We start from the raw sequence: 17,137 nt of genomic DNA, 5'->3' as shown, positions 1-17,137 counted from the left end.
ACACTTTTCTCTTGTTAACCTGTCTTTAGTTTTGGAAGTCCCACTTGAGAACTTGAAGGGGTAAAGAAAAAGATATCGTTTCTCCTCTGCACGTCCAACAATTTCATCCGATGAAGCGATTGCACCAATAGCTTATTCTGTGACCTCTCAAAAATACTTGTCACTGTCTTTGAGGCTGGTTTTATAAGCTCCTCTGTGAAGCTGTCATTTGCACCTGTTTTTGCCCCAAGGAACACAACACTGAAGGCCACCTTCCTGCTCCTGAGCTCATCCCGCTATTAATAAACCCCCTACTGAGGAGAGTATTATTTTCTGCTTGTTTTAAGGAATACTCTTAACAAAAAGGTCGCTATCTTTTGCTAAAAAAAAAAAAATGTCATGAGAATGTCAAAAATGGATGCCACTTTTGGAGGATCATTTGTATATCAGGGACCAGAAGGAAAATGGAAAACGTTGTGTTGTTCCTTGTATTCCTCTCATCCTTCCAGAGTCATTTGACCCGGAGCTGGTTTTTAAGTTTATTATATTATTCTGTGCTATGGTGTTTGAGACCGTTGTCATCTCTAATTTTCCATCTCGATGAACAACCTTCGAGCCATTGATCCTTTATAGTGAACCTGGTCATCACAAACACAGGAGCAACAACAAATTATGCGAATTAACACGTTCAGTTGAAGAGTAAACCCACAGATGCTGGGAGAATATGAGGAGATCGCTCCTGTACGTGAATTGCTCGCTGAGGCCAAAGGACAGGCTCTGTCCTCACAGCACATGAGACAGCACAAGAGAGCAAGATGTTGTGGAAATAATAGCCCACGTTCTGTATCCTGTTCATCAGGTTACGTGAACAAAATTGTTCCAACTCCTTCTTTCTCTGAAACTGCCAGGCCGCGTGCTCTCTCCTTGACAAGAACCTTCTGAGAAGTGTGGGAGAGGAAAGTCCATGGGGATGCCACCAAGGCTGGGTGTCCCCCTTTCAAGCCCTGCTGCCCAGCCTGGGACCTGGGCCCGGTCAGTTCTGCAGATACTCGCTGAAGGAGTGGGCATATCTTCAGCTACCAGCCCCAGCCTCGTGAAGCGTTCGTGATCTCTCCCTCTTCAGCGTCTCTACTCTTAGACCCTCATGCGTGGTAAGATGTAGCTGCAAACAGAGTCTATTTTTCTGTCTACTTAAAGTGCACAAGGGACCTCCGTCACACATGAAGCCGAGGATGACACATTGTTTCTGATGTGTCTGTCAGCAAAGAGTTAACGGGTAGTGACTGCCTGGAACATTGGAGTAGAAAGGATTCTGGAGTCACATCTGATTTCCGTGGGAAAGGGGATGGTGATCAGTTAGTAGTGGGGTAATGGGCTGGGAGTGAAAAATGGAATCACTTTGGCCATGTATTTTCCATTCCCTTCTTTACTTCCCGAATTTCTAAGAAAGGCCAATTTGTGTTTGGGGCTGTCTTTAACACTTATTGCTGAAATAAATAAATACACAAATAAATAAATAAATAAATAAATAAAATCTCCTCCTTGGTAGCTACCCATTGGCCTTCATTGCTGCAAAGATTGCCCTAGGACTCCCACTTCCAGAAATCAAGAATGTTGTATCAGGGAAGACATCAAAGTGCTTTGAACCTAGCTTGAACGACAGGGTTACCAAGATTCCTCGCTGGGATCTTGATCGTTTTCTTGGAACGTCTAGCCCTTATTTTGACAGCAGGCAACTTAAATGCGTTGGGTGCTGATGGCGGAATTTAAGGTGCCAGCCATGAGCTGAAGGAGGGATTGAGGATATTAGCCTTTCGATGAATTCTCCAAAAATCCCAATGCTTCACCTGCCTGCAACCTGCTCCATGCAGGTTGTAGGTGAGGTGTTGGGGACAATAAGTGATGCAAATCAATGGTTCCCATACTTGCCTGAACACCAGAAATACCTGTGGAACTTTATGAAATTAATCTCTCAACTGAGGACTACTGGATTATGTTCTCAACGTTCAGTATTTAAAAACTAACATCCTCTGATGACTCAGATGCACACAAGTTTGGGAAACAGTGTTAAAATCTGCTAGGGGGAACTGAAATCTGACTTCTTCCCAGCACGATGCCTACGAAGCTATTTGTCAAAGCTGCTGCTTGGAGATTTCACGTAGCAACACGAGGCGAGGTGGTGTATTTCTAGGCTTTGATGTCTAGGTATCTGGTGGTCTCTTTTGTTGTGATGTTAGCAGCCGTTGAAAATCACTGCTTAGATCCTTTCATTTATTAGGATCTGAAAATAATAGTGTTCTAATTATATCATTCCTTTTTCATATTTTGGCTGGAATATTTCTATAAAGACATCTTTATTTCTTTGTTTCTGTTACTTGCCTCTTTAGTAACCACTTAATTACTCCGAGTTATAGTTCATAGGAAAGGTAAGATAAATGATCGGTTTCCCATTTACTTGTCAGTTTTCAAAGTAATGAGTTTAGCAGCCTCCAAAGGTGATCAATGGAATTTTTGCTTTTTTTCTTAGCGTTTCTTTATTTTTGAGAGACAGAGAGAGACAGAGCATGAGCAGGGGAGGGGCAGAGAGAGAGGGACACACAGAATCCGAAGCAGGCTCCAGGTTCCGAGCTGTCAGCACAGAGCCTGATGTGGGGCTTGAGCCCATGAACTGTGAGATCATGACCTGAGCCGAAGTCGGATGCTTAACCAACTGAGCCACCCAGGCTCCCCTTGCCTTGTTTTTTCAGTATTATTTCAAGCTTATGGTTCAGTGCATTGCCACATAACTATTGTCCACTGATGCTCATCATACTCTTCCATCTGCAACCGGTAGGAGCCTCTTTCAGTCAAAGACTCCTTCATCTTGACATGATTCTTGTCAGCCTTGACAATTAGGTCCTGCTTTTAGATCTGGCAGCTTCATATTTTACCTAGAATCAACCATTGCTTCCTGGATCCTTGTTTCTTTTTAGTAGCAAATGGCATTTAGAGACCCGAGTCTGGATGCCAGGGGTGTTCATCACTACTGGGTTGGTCATTGTTTCTCGATCTTTTGAAAACTGATTTGAAAAAGGCTTTCTTCATTTTTTATTTAATTTTTAAAATGTTTATTATTTTTGAGAGAGAGAGAGAGAGAACAGAGACAGAGAGAGAGAGAGCGCAAGTGGGGGAGGGGCAGAGAGCGAGAGGGAGACACAGAATCTGAAGCAGGCTCCAGGCTCTGAGCTGTCAGCGCAGAGCCCGACGCGGGGCTTGAACTTGTGAACTGTGAGATCGTGACCTGAGCCAAAGTCCGATGCTTAACCAACTGAGCCATACGGGCACCCCGAGAAAGGCTTTCTTTTAAAGATAAACTAGATTGTGAGTTCACCAGGGAACTTCCTATTTAAATTCAGTACTTTAGGATTTTACTCAATCTCATTCATCTTGCATCTGCATATGTTTCTGCCCCATGCCCAAACTACTTGTTCTCAGTGACACGAACCTCATTTTTCCTTCATTTTACCCCACAGTAGTCACACATTTGCCTCAAAATAACAACATTACAGATAACAGTATGAACACTGAAAACAGTCTACATGTTTGTTTTTTTAAGTTCTTGTTTGTCCTTAGGGTTATTCCACTGGGATATAAATCAAATAACTGATGTAAAATCACTTGGAGTAGTTTTTATTTGTGTGATTATGAAGATCAACTGGATGCACTCTAAGGCTCATTTATTTCGTTTTTGCATTCAATATTTAGAGATTGCTTTTCTATTAGTTTATTTTTTTATGTAAGCGTGGAAAAACACTTACATGATTCCAAAGTCAAATCTACAAAACCAAGTTCCTTCAGAAAAGTCAAGTTTTGTCTCTGTCGTCACTATATTCCCTCCTTGCCACTGGTAACGATTTAATTTTGTTTACAAGCTGGTCCCTCTATTTGTTTGCATGCAGCCGAGTAGATGTATATATGTAGCCCCCTTTTGAAAAATAATGTTTTAGATATGTGAACCCATAAATTGAAATGTAAAAGGCATTTCTTTAGGCAAAATATGTATATAATGAATAAGTGCTTTTTTTTCCCCCCAGTACATTGCCATTGGCAGAAGGCACACAGCACCATGCGGGGAGAGTCACCCAAACAGCATGCTCGAAGCTCCAATCTCCGGTCAGTTTGCGCGGACGGCCTGGAGGATGAGTTTTGCAACCCTCTCCTTCAGCAATGATGACACGTGGTAAAAAGGAGACACTAGATTTTTACTTTCTGATTTACTGGCTCTTTGTTGATCAGATCAGTGAGAGAAACGACAGATATGCCTGTATGCTTTGGAGCATAACAGTTTATTGAGCCCCAGTTTTTGGAGCCCACATTCTTTCCTATAAGCCGTGCCAAATGCCTCCGTACATCTTCTTCTCCAGTAGAGATGTCCGCTTCCCCTGTTTCTCTGCCGCTTCGACTATTAAGTAATTAAGTAATTTGCAAAATTATGAAACAAAATTTCATTTTCTTTTCTCGTGTTGCTTTCGTAGCCGCCAAAGGGGTTCGTTGCAAAGGCGACTACAAGTGGTGAGCCCTCATTTCAGGCTCAGTGGGACTATATGCCCTGTTTGGTTATGTTCCCAATGTCATTTTGGTTCCTGTCACTCCTGAGGTCCAAAATCTGTAAAGCATTCACCTTTTTTACAATACTGCTGACTGACTTTGGAGTCAGATCTCCCGAGTCCAGCTCCTGTCTCTGCCATTGACTGGCTGTGTGATCTTTGCCCAGTTACTTAACCTCTCTGTGCCTATATGCATCAGCTGCCTAAGTACCTGTCTTATAGGGTTGTTCTGAAAACTGAATCAGAAAATATGCAAAGCCCTTGGGATGATAGCTGGCATACAGCGTGTGCTCTGTGGATTTTAGTTTTTATTATTCTGCTGACCACTTCAGGATTTAGATTGTTTCTGTATAAGGTCATGTCAACCTGTTTAATTTTCCTTAAATTCTCTAAATTTATTTATTTTGCTTCTACTAATTAGGCCTAATAATTTTCCCTCCTACAATGCAGATGATCTGATCAATATCTCCTACTTAAATAACCCAGTAATTGTTTCTGATATGACTATATTGTCAAGCTTGAGTTTAAAAGATACTGAAAAATATGTGATTAATATTTTCTTTTAAATATTAAATTTCAGGATTCTATTCTAGATATGAACTGATTATATGTTTTTATTTATACAGTTACTACAATTATGTCTCCAATCATGCAGGTTTATAGAAAATTTAGATAAAACTTTTTTCAGATTACTTTATTTATCTAAAAATAATTAAAAATTTTTTTAATGTTTATTTATGTTGACAGAGAGAGAGACAGAACATGAGTGTGGGAGGGGCAGAGAGAGAGGGAGACACAGGATCTGAAGCAGGCTCCAGGCTCCGAGCTGTCAGCACAGAGCCCGACATGGGGCTTGAACTCATGGACCACGAGATCATGACCTGAGCCAAAGTTGGGCACTCAACCGACTGAGCCACCCAAGTGCTCCTGTTTATTTTATATTTGAGAGAGAGAGAGAGAGAGAGAGAGAGAGAGAGAGAGAGCACATGAGTGGAAGGGGGGAGGGCAGGCAGAGAGAGACAGAGACAGAATCTGAAGCAGGCTCCAGGCTCTGATCTGTTAGCACAGAGCCTGATGTGGGGCTTGAACTCACTAACCCCGAGATCATGACCTGAGCTGAAGTTGGATGCTTAACCCATTGAAACACCCAGTCTCCCCAGGTTACTTTAGTTTAAAAGAGAAGTTTGCCTAAAATAGGTTAATTCTAGTCATATAACAACATATTTTGAACACACTGGGTGACTAGATAAGAGTTTATAGTAGTTATGTTTAAAATTTCCTGGAGATGGACTATTTCACCAGAGATCTGGAAATTATAAAGAGGAACCATGTAGAAACATGTAGAATGAAAGATGCAATAATTAAAATTGAGTCCCTTAAAAGGGCTAGTATCCAAAATCTATAAAGAGCTCACCAAACTCCACACCTGAAAAACAAATAACCCAGTGAAGAAATGGGCAGAAAACATGAATAGACACTTCTCTAAAGAAGACACCCAGATGGCCAATAGGCACATGAAAAGATGCTCAACGTCGCTCCTCATCAGGGAAATACAAATCAAAACCACACTCAGATATCACCTCACGCCAGTCAGAGTGGCCAAAATGAACAAATCAGGAGACTATAGATGCTGGAGAGGATGTGGAGAAACGGGAACCCTCTTGCACTGTTGGTGGGAATGCAAATTGGTACAGCCACTCTGGAAAACAGTGTGGAGGTTCCTCAGAAAATTAAAAAGAGACCTACCCTATGACCCAGCAATAGCACTGCTAGGAATTTACCCAAGGAATACAGGAGTACTGATGCATAGGGGCACTTGTACCCCAATGTTTATAGCAGCACTCTCAACAATAGCCAAATTATGGAAAGAGCCTAAATGTCCATCAACTGATGAATGGGTAAAGAAATTGTGGTTTATATACACAATGGAGTACTATGTGGCAATGAGAAAGAATGAAATATGGCCCTTTGTAGCAACGTGGATGGAACTGGAGAGTGTGATGCTAAGTGAAATAAGCCATACAGAGAAAGACAGATACCATATGGTTTCACTCTTATGTGGATCCTGAGAAACTTAACAGAAACCCATGGGGGAGGGGAAGGAAAAAAAAAAAGAAGAGGTTAGAGTGGAAAAGAGCCAAAGCATAAGAGACTCTTAAAAACTGAGAACAAACTGAGGGTTGATGGGGGGTGGGAGGGAGGGGAGGGTGGGTGATGGGTATTGAGGAGGGCACCTTTTGGGATGAGCACTGGGTGTTGTATGGAAACCAATTTGACAATAAACTTCATATATTGAAAAAAATTGAGTCCAATAGATGGGTTTGCTAGTATATCAGAAACCATAGAAGAGAAAATTAGCACAGTGGGAGATAGGCCAGTAAAAAGTATCCAGGTGAAAGGACAGGGAAAAACCTGATAAATATAGGAAGGGCATAAATAGCATACACTACACAAAGACAAAATCCAACGCATGTGTGCATGACTTCCCAGTGGAGAGGAAAGAAAGAATGGGAAAAAAACAATCTCAGAAAAGGTACTGGCTGACAATTTTTCAAAACTGATAAAGCCAAAAAAGACCCTAAATGGCCAAAGCGATCTTGAGAGAGAAGAGTCATCACACTTCATGGTCTCAAATTGTAAAAGATAGCAATCAAAACAGTATGGCAGTGGCATAAAAACAGACATATAGATCAACGGAACAGAACAGAGAGCCCAGAAATAAGCGCACGCATAAATGACCAATGAATTTTGACAAGGGTGCCAAGAATATATGAGTGGCAAGGACGGTCCTTTCAATAGATGATGCTGGGAAAACTGGATATCCACATGCAGAAGAATGAAGTTGGACTCTTAGGTTATGCCATATGCAAAAATCAACTCAAAATGGATGAAAGACTGAAAGACACAAAACTATAAAACTCCTAGAAGAAAATATAGGCAGTGAGTACTTCAGCATTGGTCTTGGTGATGAGTATTTGGATATGACACAGAAAACTCAGGAAAGGAAAGCAGAATAAATGGGACCACATCAAACCAACGAGATTTTGCATAGCAAAGGAAGCTATCAACACAATGAAAAGGCAACCTACGGATTAGAGGAAGATATTTGCAAATCTTATTTCTTTTTTTTAATGTTTATTTATTTATTTTGAGAGAGAGAGAGAGAGAGAGAGAGCGAGCGAGCACAGGTGGGGGGAAGGGGCAGAAAGAGAGAGGTGAGAGAGAATCCCAAGTAGGCTTCGCACTGTCAGCACGGAGCCCGACACGGGGGTCGATCTCACAGACCATGAGATCTTGACCTGAGCCAAACTCATGAGCCAGATGCTAACTGACTGAGCCACCCAGGCCACCCCAAATCTTATTTCTGATAAGGGGTTAATATCCAACATATGTAAGGAGCTCATACAACTCAATAACAAAACCAAAACAAAACAAAACAAAGCAACCCACCTCCCCGCACTCCCAAATAGTCTGATTAAAAGGTGGGCAAAGGACCTGAACAGACATTTTCAAAGGCTAACAAATAGCCAATAGGGGTATGACGATGGTGTTCAACGTCATTAATCTTCATGGAAATACAAAATGAAACTACAATGAGATACCTCACACCTGTTAGAATGGCTGTTATCAAAGGGATAAGAGAGAACCCATGCTGGTGAGGATGTGGCGAAAAGAGAACACTCGTGTGCTGTCATTGGGAATGTAAACTGATGCAGCTGCTATGGTAAACAGGATGCAGGGTCCTCAAAAAAACTACAAATAGAGCTACCATACAGGCGAGCATATAATCTGCGTAGATATCCAAAGGAACCAAAGTCAGGACCTTGGAAATCCGCATTCGTTAAAACTGAATATGTGCATGCACTATCAATCTGTAATTCCACTCCTCGGTTTATACGCAAAATAAATGCATACAAACGATATGTTCAAAAATATTCATACACGCCAAAATATTCATAGAAGTGTATTTGTAATAGCCTCAAACCAGAAACAACTTAAGGGTCCATCAGCTCTAAAATGCATAAATAAATTGACACACAAGTGTTCTATACAGCACCGAAAAAGATCAAACGAGCATTATTTGCAACAATTTTATAGACATGATGTTGGACAAGCCAGGAATGAATAAACACTGTATTTGTGTCAACTTTAAACAATAAACAAAAACAACTTATGGTAATAGAAATCAGAACAGTGGTTCGTTTGGGTGAGTATTGATTGGGAGGGGTGACAAAGGAGACTTCTATGATGGCCATTAGCATTCTTTTAAAAAGAAGTTACATGGGTGTTTACTTTGAAAAAATACATTGAGCTGCACCTTTATGATTTATGCACTTTCTTGTATACATTGTTACTTCAATAAAAAGAACTTTAAATGAAAGCAAAATGTGGCAGTCCTGTCCTAGGGGCTTCTTTCCTATCTGGAGGCCTGAGCTACACCTTGTATATTTAGGATCGGTTTCTAGTGTTAGCCCTCTTTACACACTTGGAATTCACCACTGGCCCCATTTACCCCCCTAAACCTCCTCGGCTGTGTGGGAGCTCAGCCCGTTGTCAATGGACCAAACAACTGAAGGAGAGGACGTGGGTGTCAGAATTGAGGCCGCAACTCTGTAAACATGAGTTGCTCAGATCAGAGAGCTACGAAGAAATGGCAGGCTTTTGCCCCATTCAGTGCAAGAAGTATCAGCACCCCAAAGATTCGTTAGTCATAGAATTTTTCTGTAGTTACATAAAAATGGAAACGTGCCTAACGTTAAGTCAGCTGCCACGGGGCTACCGATTGTCCTTTTGCTATGAGGAATGACCTCAATTTAATATGAAGAATAGTTACAGAAGCTTCCAGCAAATGTTGCCTTATAAAATACTAATCGAGGTATTTAACCCTGTGAAATTCAAGTTGCCAAATCTTTTTCTATCTTTTTCTACTTTCTTATTTACTCCATGACACTATATCCATACCAAATGTGATATTTTGGATGCATTGGTGTATTGATATAGTATTACGTTGAAATCCGTAACTGGTGGAATTCTGCTAAAAAAGCAAACTTTGTCGCTTGACTGAAATGCTCTTGTCACTTTTTAAAAAACAAAGCCCACCAGTTAATTGTGTTAAATTGGTTTGTCGACACAGCTTAAATGCTATTCTCACACTCTGTTGGTTGCTGTTCAATCAAGGGGAAAGTTCAGTCTCTGGAGAGAAATACTTTATTGATTACTACACCAACAGCAATTATATCGAAACAGAGGCTAGTGAGTAAGACCCGTAAGTTCTTATTTAACCTCATGACAGATGGGGAAGAACCACCACAGCTTGTGCCCTTTCTGCTGCCATGCCCTAGGCATTCTGTGAAGTCCAAGTCCGGGTATCGCTATTATCGTTAGAGTTCACCTATTATAATATATCTCTATTATGTCTATAGTATACCTAATATATCTCTAATATATCTTGATTATAGTTACTGTTCACCCTGCTCCACAGGTACAGCCTTTGTCTTCCCTGAAACACGTGCTGGGGAAAATTCCCAGAAAACCAGCCGAGTACAAGACCTCGAGCTTCACTTTCTTTCCTGGTTGTGATTCATGCATTTGGTGAACACACTGAAATGGGCTCCATGTTTCTATAGCTCAATACACACTGTTATTACTCACAGAGCAGCAATCGATGATTGAAAGTGCTTTGTTTTGTTTTTTAAATGATATTCAGCCTATTCTACACGCTGTTATTCTTAAATTTCAAGATTGGTCCCAAACCAGAATTTTAAGCAGAGTAAGGATATTAAGATCTAGAGCACTGAACGTTTCACTGCACATCCCATAGAGGTTTTTGATTAATTAAAAATGCATATAATGTGGGGCGCCTGGGTGGCTCAGTCGGTTAAGCGTCCGACTTCCAGATGATGTCATGATCTCACGGTTTGTGAGTTCGAGCCCCGCATCGGGCTCTCTGCTGTCAGCACAGAGTCTGCTTCAGATCTTCTGTCCCCCTCTCTCTGACCCTCCCCCGCTCACACTCTGTCTCTCTCAAAAATCAATAAACATTTAAAAAATGCCTATAATGCTGTGGTTTGTGGATTACTAAGCTGACACTGGATGCCACAATATGCTCATTTTTCCACTAGAGGGCGCCTTAACAAATATATTAAACCAAGCAAGCAAGGCTTTCCACAATAAAAAAGACAAATCAAACATCGGGAAGACATGAATTTATTGGGTACAATAAGTATACATCATAAAAATGTGTAAATACCTAAGGGCTTTATATGGTTGGGAAGAATTATGACCACACATGAAAACCCAAATGTTATTTTTTATTGATTGACTCACCCATCTATTTATTTATTTATTTATTTATTTATTTATTTTTATCCGTTTATTTATGAAGGCACACTATCACCTAATTAACCAAAGAGTTTCAGAATGAGAAGGCAACCGCAGAAATCATAAATATTATCTTTGGTTTGCAGATACGCACCCCGAGGCCCAAAGAAAAATAGCATTTGCTTCAGTCCTCTTCATTAACTGACTCTGTGGTCAGGACAAGACTTGAGACCCTCTAAGTCACAATTTTATGCTCTTCCTCTACATGAAATTTTGCAGTATTGTGGAAGTTCAGAAAGGAATACACTTCCTGAGGTTTCAGAAAACATCACCCACACTGTTGGTATAAAGTAGTATGTGTCCTGTGTTTCATTTGTCTTCTGCATTTTCCTTCTTCCGAATTGTGTGTTTTGGACTCCTTGGGCCTGTCTCCTTCTTTTGTGATAAAAAATAAAATTACAGTTTCTGGTTTTGAAAACCTGTGGGCCTCTGTCTGTGCTGGTGAGAGAAAACTCTGTAAATAAGACAGTGGTAATGTTGCATTTTCCCCTTCAGCCTCAGAGAAAAAGCGAACGGCATTGTGGGTAATAAAAGCTTTAATAAAACACCTAGAGTTAGGTAATGGTGCTATATCCTGTGAACATAACCCTTGTCCTGTTAAAGGTCTAATTCTGGTCTGTTGACTTAAATACGTTTTGTTGTGGAAATAAAATTTCAATTTCTTCCTGTTCTCCAGAGGCTCTACATACGCGTGCCTTTTCATTTTCATTTTTAAGCCAGAAGGGAAGCACTAACCTTTCCTTTTCTCACACTGGCATGTGGAATGATGACTTAGTGGGAGCTCTTAATTAACGAAGAGAGTCTTACATCGATGAACGGTGTCCAGAAGGGTAGCCTACTCCTCTTTGAGACAAGAGTGTTCAAGTAGCATTCTCCGCCGCCACACAATCACACGTTTCTTCATTTCTTTTCAGCGTGAGGTTTCCTGTAGTCGTGGCAAAATGGTGGACAGAAGCTTGGTAATACCATCTGTTTTCATGATCCGTGGGCATCATTCGGCCGTCGACTCAGTTGGGGTCCCTGAACTGTCAGAAGTGAGCCTGAGGGGCGTTTGCTGGAGTATGTTGTCCTGCTCTGGGGGGTGTCATCCTGAATCTACTGAGCGTGGCCTCTGCTTCCTGTGCCTGAGACCCTCAAGGAAATGATTGCTTCTCTGGCCACAGTTCCCAGTCAACAGACCCGGATGTGTGTGTGTGCGTGTGTGTGTGTGTGTGTGTGTGTGCACGTGTATGGGTCAGCGAAATTCCAGTTCTATTTCTCCGGGATCTTAGCTATTGCAAAAATAAAGTACACCGAATTCCCAACTGGAATCATGTAGAATAATATATGTGGTGACGACAGAATTCGGAGATGAAACCTTACTGATTTGTGTCTGTTTTGGCTTCCACAAGAGATCATGGAGCAGAGGGTGACGATGAGAAGAGCAGTCTTTTCTTTGCTTCTCTCACTTCTGTGCCCGCTTCTATCACAAGAGCTTGTCATGATGAATTCTAATCGAGGATCTCCTTTCCTGTGTCCCTGTCCGTGCTGCGCACACCGTGAGAGCAGGGCCCAGCTCTTGTTTCACAGATCACTTGCTACTGAGCACAGTGCCAGGCACGTGAAGACAAAAGAAGGAGAACTCAGTAAATGTTTGTTAAATGAATAAAAAAAAAAGCCTATGGACAGAAAGGAAAAATATGTGACTATGTAAAGGCTAAACGTTTGCAACACACAAACATAAACAAATAGGCTTCGCAAAGAAGTAAACATTTGCCCCGCATCTTTGGCTCAGTCTACGTGGACATTTAGCCTCTCTCATATTGGAATGAAATCTAATAGAAGCTCCACTCTCCTGAGTCTGAGACTTAAATCACGTACAGCAGAACTTTTAGAGAAGCGTGCGTAAAATAAAGAAGCCCATCTTGTGTTATAAGTATGTATTTGGGGAACAAAAAACGTAACACAGGCAAGGCATACCTATCATTTTTATTACACGAGTTACAGAAAGTGAAGATTCACAAAACCTTTTCAGTCAGAAGGTATATGAAAAAAGATTGATTTTTCCCAAGTGGAGGAGTAAAGACCCCAGGAGGGACAGGGGATTTTTCTGTTTATCTAGCAAGAGCCGAGGTTTTAAGAGGTTGGGAAACAATAACTTGGCAGACATCCCTGTTCCTGATGCCCTGGGCTCGTTCTGGAGAGTTGCAGAGTCAACAAAACCGGAGGGCTCTATTCAGCAGGGTAATTCCTACTGTTCACTCTGATCTGAGGAACCCCGGGGGACATAGTCACACAACGCCACTGGATATCTGAATTTTCCTCAGCTTCTGCAGGACCCTTTAGTATCTGCTTCCTCCGGCCCCGGTCAGAGGGCAGAGTTCAGTGCCTCTTGCGGTCACTGGATCTTCACAAGGCCATATGTCCTTTCCTCCACTCTTCCCAGAGCACAAACTCTTGCGGACCTTCTTCCAGGCACTTTCTCCTCTTAGCCTGATGTTTTAGCAACCAGGTTCCCTGCCATCCGATATTCTGTTCTACCCATGACTCTAATTGGTATCGCCCTTTCCAATATATAAAGTGCTAGCATATACATTATCCTTGAAATAAAAAGAGAAAGAGAGAAAGCATGAGCGAGCAAGACAGAGCTGCAGGTCAGGTGCAGAAACTGCCCGTCTCACAGGCCGGTAGGCAGGTGCTCACTCCCCACTGCCCAGCATGGAAGAACCTCAACCTCGTCACGTCTCTCAGCCTAAGAATTAATTTACAGGAAAGAAATGTGGGAAACGATACCAAGAGGGTTCCATCGGTTAAATGTGAGAAAATGTACAGGACGAGTGACCTGGTTTATTTAAAACTAGTGTGCAGGAAGGGGAAGGAGGAATTGTTATAGGTAAAAAAGAAAAAAAAAAAAGAGAGAGACTTGGGACAAGTCAATCGGAGGCAGTGTTTGGATTTTGCTTTGTTCCCAGTTTAAACAAACTCACGGCCCAAAGACGTTTTTCAGGAAATCTTGGAAATTTAAAAACAATCTCAGTCTAAGATGATATTAAGGAATTACTGTTCATTTTTTTCCAGTTAATCTGAAATTCATTTAGAAATGATTATTGTTAAATCTTTATAAAACGGATATTGCAGTAATGTTAAGCAATTTGAAATATAAATGGAAGAAATAGTATTATGCCTAGAATTTGGTTTAAACTATTCCAACAAAAAACAAACACAACAAAAACAGGGAGTGTGTGTGCACACACTCATAAATTGGCAAAATTTGAAAATTGTTAAGCTATTTGACAAGAACCTGGGGGTTCTATTTAACCGACTTCTCTGTTGCTATGAATATCTGAAAATTTCTACAATGAAAAGTAAAAAGCAAAAATAATTTTTTTTTTAATTTTGAGAAGCAAGAGAGCAGGGGGTAGTTGACAACAGGGCTGAATTCTGCTGAAGGATGGATTAAATGAGTAAGATTTCCTATTCAACTTAGTGATCGGCGGTTGCCGGGAATGTTGGGGAGAGTCGTTCTGAGGTCAGATGGGAGTAGAGGGCAATTTAGGGTTGAACACAATTTTTCCCCCATGGGAGAGACCTAGGCTTTTAAAAATCTGATGCAATGATGGGGCGCCTGGGTGGCGCAGTCGGTTAAGCGTCTGACTTCAGCCAGGTCACGATCTCGCGGTCCGGGAGTTCGAGCCCCGCGTCAGGCTCTGGGCTGATGGCTCGGAGCCTGGAGCCTGTTTCCGATTCTGTGTCTCCCTCTCTCTCTGCCCCTCCCCCGTTCATGCTCTGTCTCTCTCTGTCCCAAAAATAAATAAACGTTGAAAAAAAAAAAAATTAAAAAAAAAAATCTGATGCAATGAGAGGTTGCATATACAGAAGAAGGAGATGTAATCAATACCCAAGAAAGCAGGGGAGGGTGAGAGTCAATGCATGGGGTAGACATTGACCTTGGATGGGAGAAGGGGGAGCTCTTCCTTACTAGAGTGAAAAAGGATGGGATGGATGGCCTATGTAGGTAGTTGATAGATTTGGATCAAAAGAAGGGAGGGGCGCCTGGGTGACTCAGGGGAGCATCTGACTCTTGATTTTGGCTCAAGTGATGATCCCAGGGTCATGGGATTGAGCCCTGCATCAGGCTCAGTGCTGAGCACGGAGCCTGCTTGGGATTTTGTCTCTCCCTTTGCCCCTTTCCCCCACTCGTCCTCTCTCTAAAAAACAAACAAGTAAATAAATACATCAATTAATTAAATAAGTAAATAAAGAGGGGAGATTTATTCTCTGATGACCTCTGTTTTCTGTACAAAGTAGGGGGAGAGGTCAGGGTAGGAGGTATAACGTGGACATTAAACAACAACAACAAAAATAGGTAGAATTTAAGACAGTGTTGATGGCTGATTTATAGTTATATCAGCCCTCCCGTGATGTGACTGTCTCAGTAGGACTCAACGGTTCAGGTGCTGCCTACAGAAAGGGAACCCTGGTGCATTTAGGTAGAAGTTTTGCTTAACAGGATACAGAAAAAAAGAGATGGGGTTTAGGGCATTATAGGTATTATTACTGAACTAAATTATCATGCACTTTATGCTGGGATGGAAAGGAAAAGGTTTGGTTGGTGGATTTCGAGAAAGTAGATGGGTAATGGAAATGGATCAGAAGTTACCAGGAGGTCTGAGAATGTCAGTGAGCCTGAAGGGACACAGTTGTGGTCAGAGAGGGGGACGCTCACATTAACAATTTCGGAAGTGGGCATTTGGGGTGACATGATGACAAGGTCTGAGTGAGTCAATGGCAATGAGTGTGGAGGAAGTAAATGGCTCACTGGATTGGAAATCAGTCTTCAGCATTAACGGTAGGTCATTCAAGGAGCAGAAGAATTTCTTAAAACTCCTTGCGCCAACATCTGCTGGCTCAAAATGCTAAGTTACCATAACGCAGGGCACTCAGAGAGAAAGGGAGTCATTTTTTTGTGTTTTCCTAGGGAACAATACACACAGAAAATAATGCTGTCACTCTAAACTTTCAGAATCCCTTTGCCTACATAGTTCATGCACAGTTTTTCATCCTCACAACATTCTAATATGCAGGGGGGACAAAAAAGGACAGATAGTAAGATCTATGGAGTGGAAAATTTGTACTTTATTAAAATAGGGTTTCCAGAAGTTAATTGGTTCCCATTCGTCTTTTCAGGCTTAGAAAGAAGCAGCCAAGAAGCCTCTTGGGCAAGGAGGCAGGCCAGGACTCACGGAGCCTCATGCTGTGACTTGATCCAGAACTCTTCCTGCTGGTGGCCAAGCCGTTTTTGAAAGAAAGCTGAGCGGGGAGACAGCGCAGGCTCAGGACAGCTGCTTTCACAGGAAGGTTTCTTGTCCCCAGAGCCAGGGGGCAGACTCTACCGCCAGGTTGCCAAGGTATGCTGGGTCTGCCACAGTGTTAGGAGGGCTCGGACTCTCCCGTGGGGCTGCTCATGGCCGTCCTGCTCCTGCACTGGCCAAGGCCTGGGGCTGACACGCCCACCAGAGAGCATTTGATCAACCAGACCCCAGACCCTGCCAAATGTGTCTGCAGCTCCTTCCCTCCTTCCAGTGAGTCTTGGGCTCCCATCAGTCGGCTAGCTCCTATTTGCACAGTGGGAAAGAGCCACCCCATTTTGTTCTCTACTGTCTGCCCCAATACAAGTTTAAGTACATCCGGGGGCCTCTTCTTGAGGTTGACTTGGCATTAAGGCATCAAGGAGAATCAAGAAAACTTCTGCGGAGGATCTGTCATCATTTCTTTTTAACAACACTTACAGTAGAGTGCTGCGGGCTAACCACTGAACCCATTAGAAAACAGAGCAAATAAAAACGTTCATCTGTCATTTGCCATGGATAAGGACAACTGAATTACAAAAGATGGAAGGAATTTTTTAAAAAAAATGGTACATTTAAATATTACAGTACTTTATTGCAAACACCAAGGGATAGTCAAGTGCTTTACAAGTGAAATGCTGCCTTTAGGTTAAATGCAAGTTTGCTATGGAACTTACAAGGCCCAGAGAGCAGTAATTCTCCCCTGGCAGGGGAGCTTCTAGAGAAGGGGCTGATGATCCTCAGGGCCTATTGCTAACTGGTGTACACGTCACAGATAGGCCCTCCAAATCTCGTTTACTTTACATACACCTGAAGACCAAGGAACAACTTGGAAATACTAATGTACTCTCATCGGTTTTCATT

This window comes from Lynx rufus, unplaced genomic scaffold (genome assembly GCF_022079265.1).
Source record: "Lynx rufus isolate CCGP_SWC_20201006 ecotype Redwood Valley unplaced genomic scaffold, mLynRuf1.p SCAF_11, whole genome shotgun sequence".
Lineage (NCBI taxonomy): Eukaryota > Metazoa > Chordata > Mammalia > Carnivora > Felidae > Lynx > Lynx rufus.
This window is presented reverse-complemented; position numbering follows the sequence as displayed.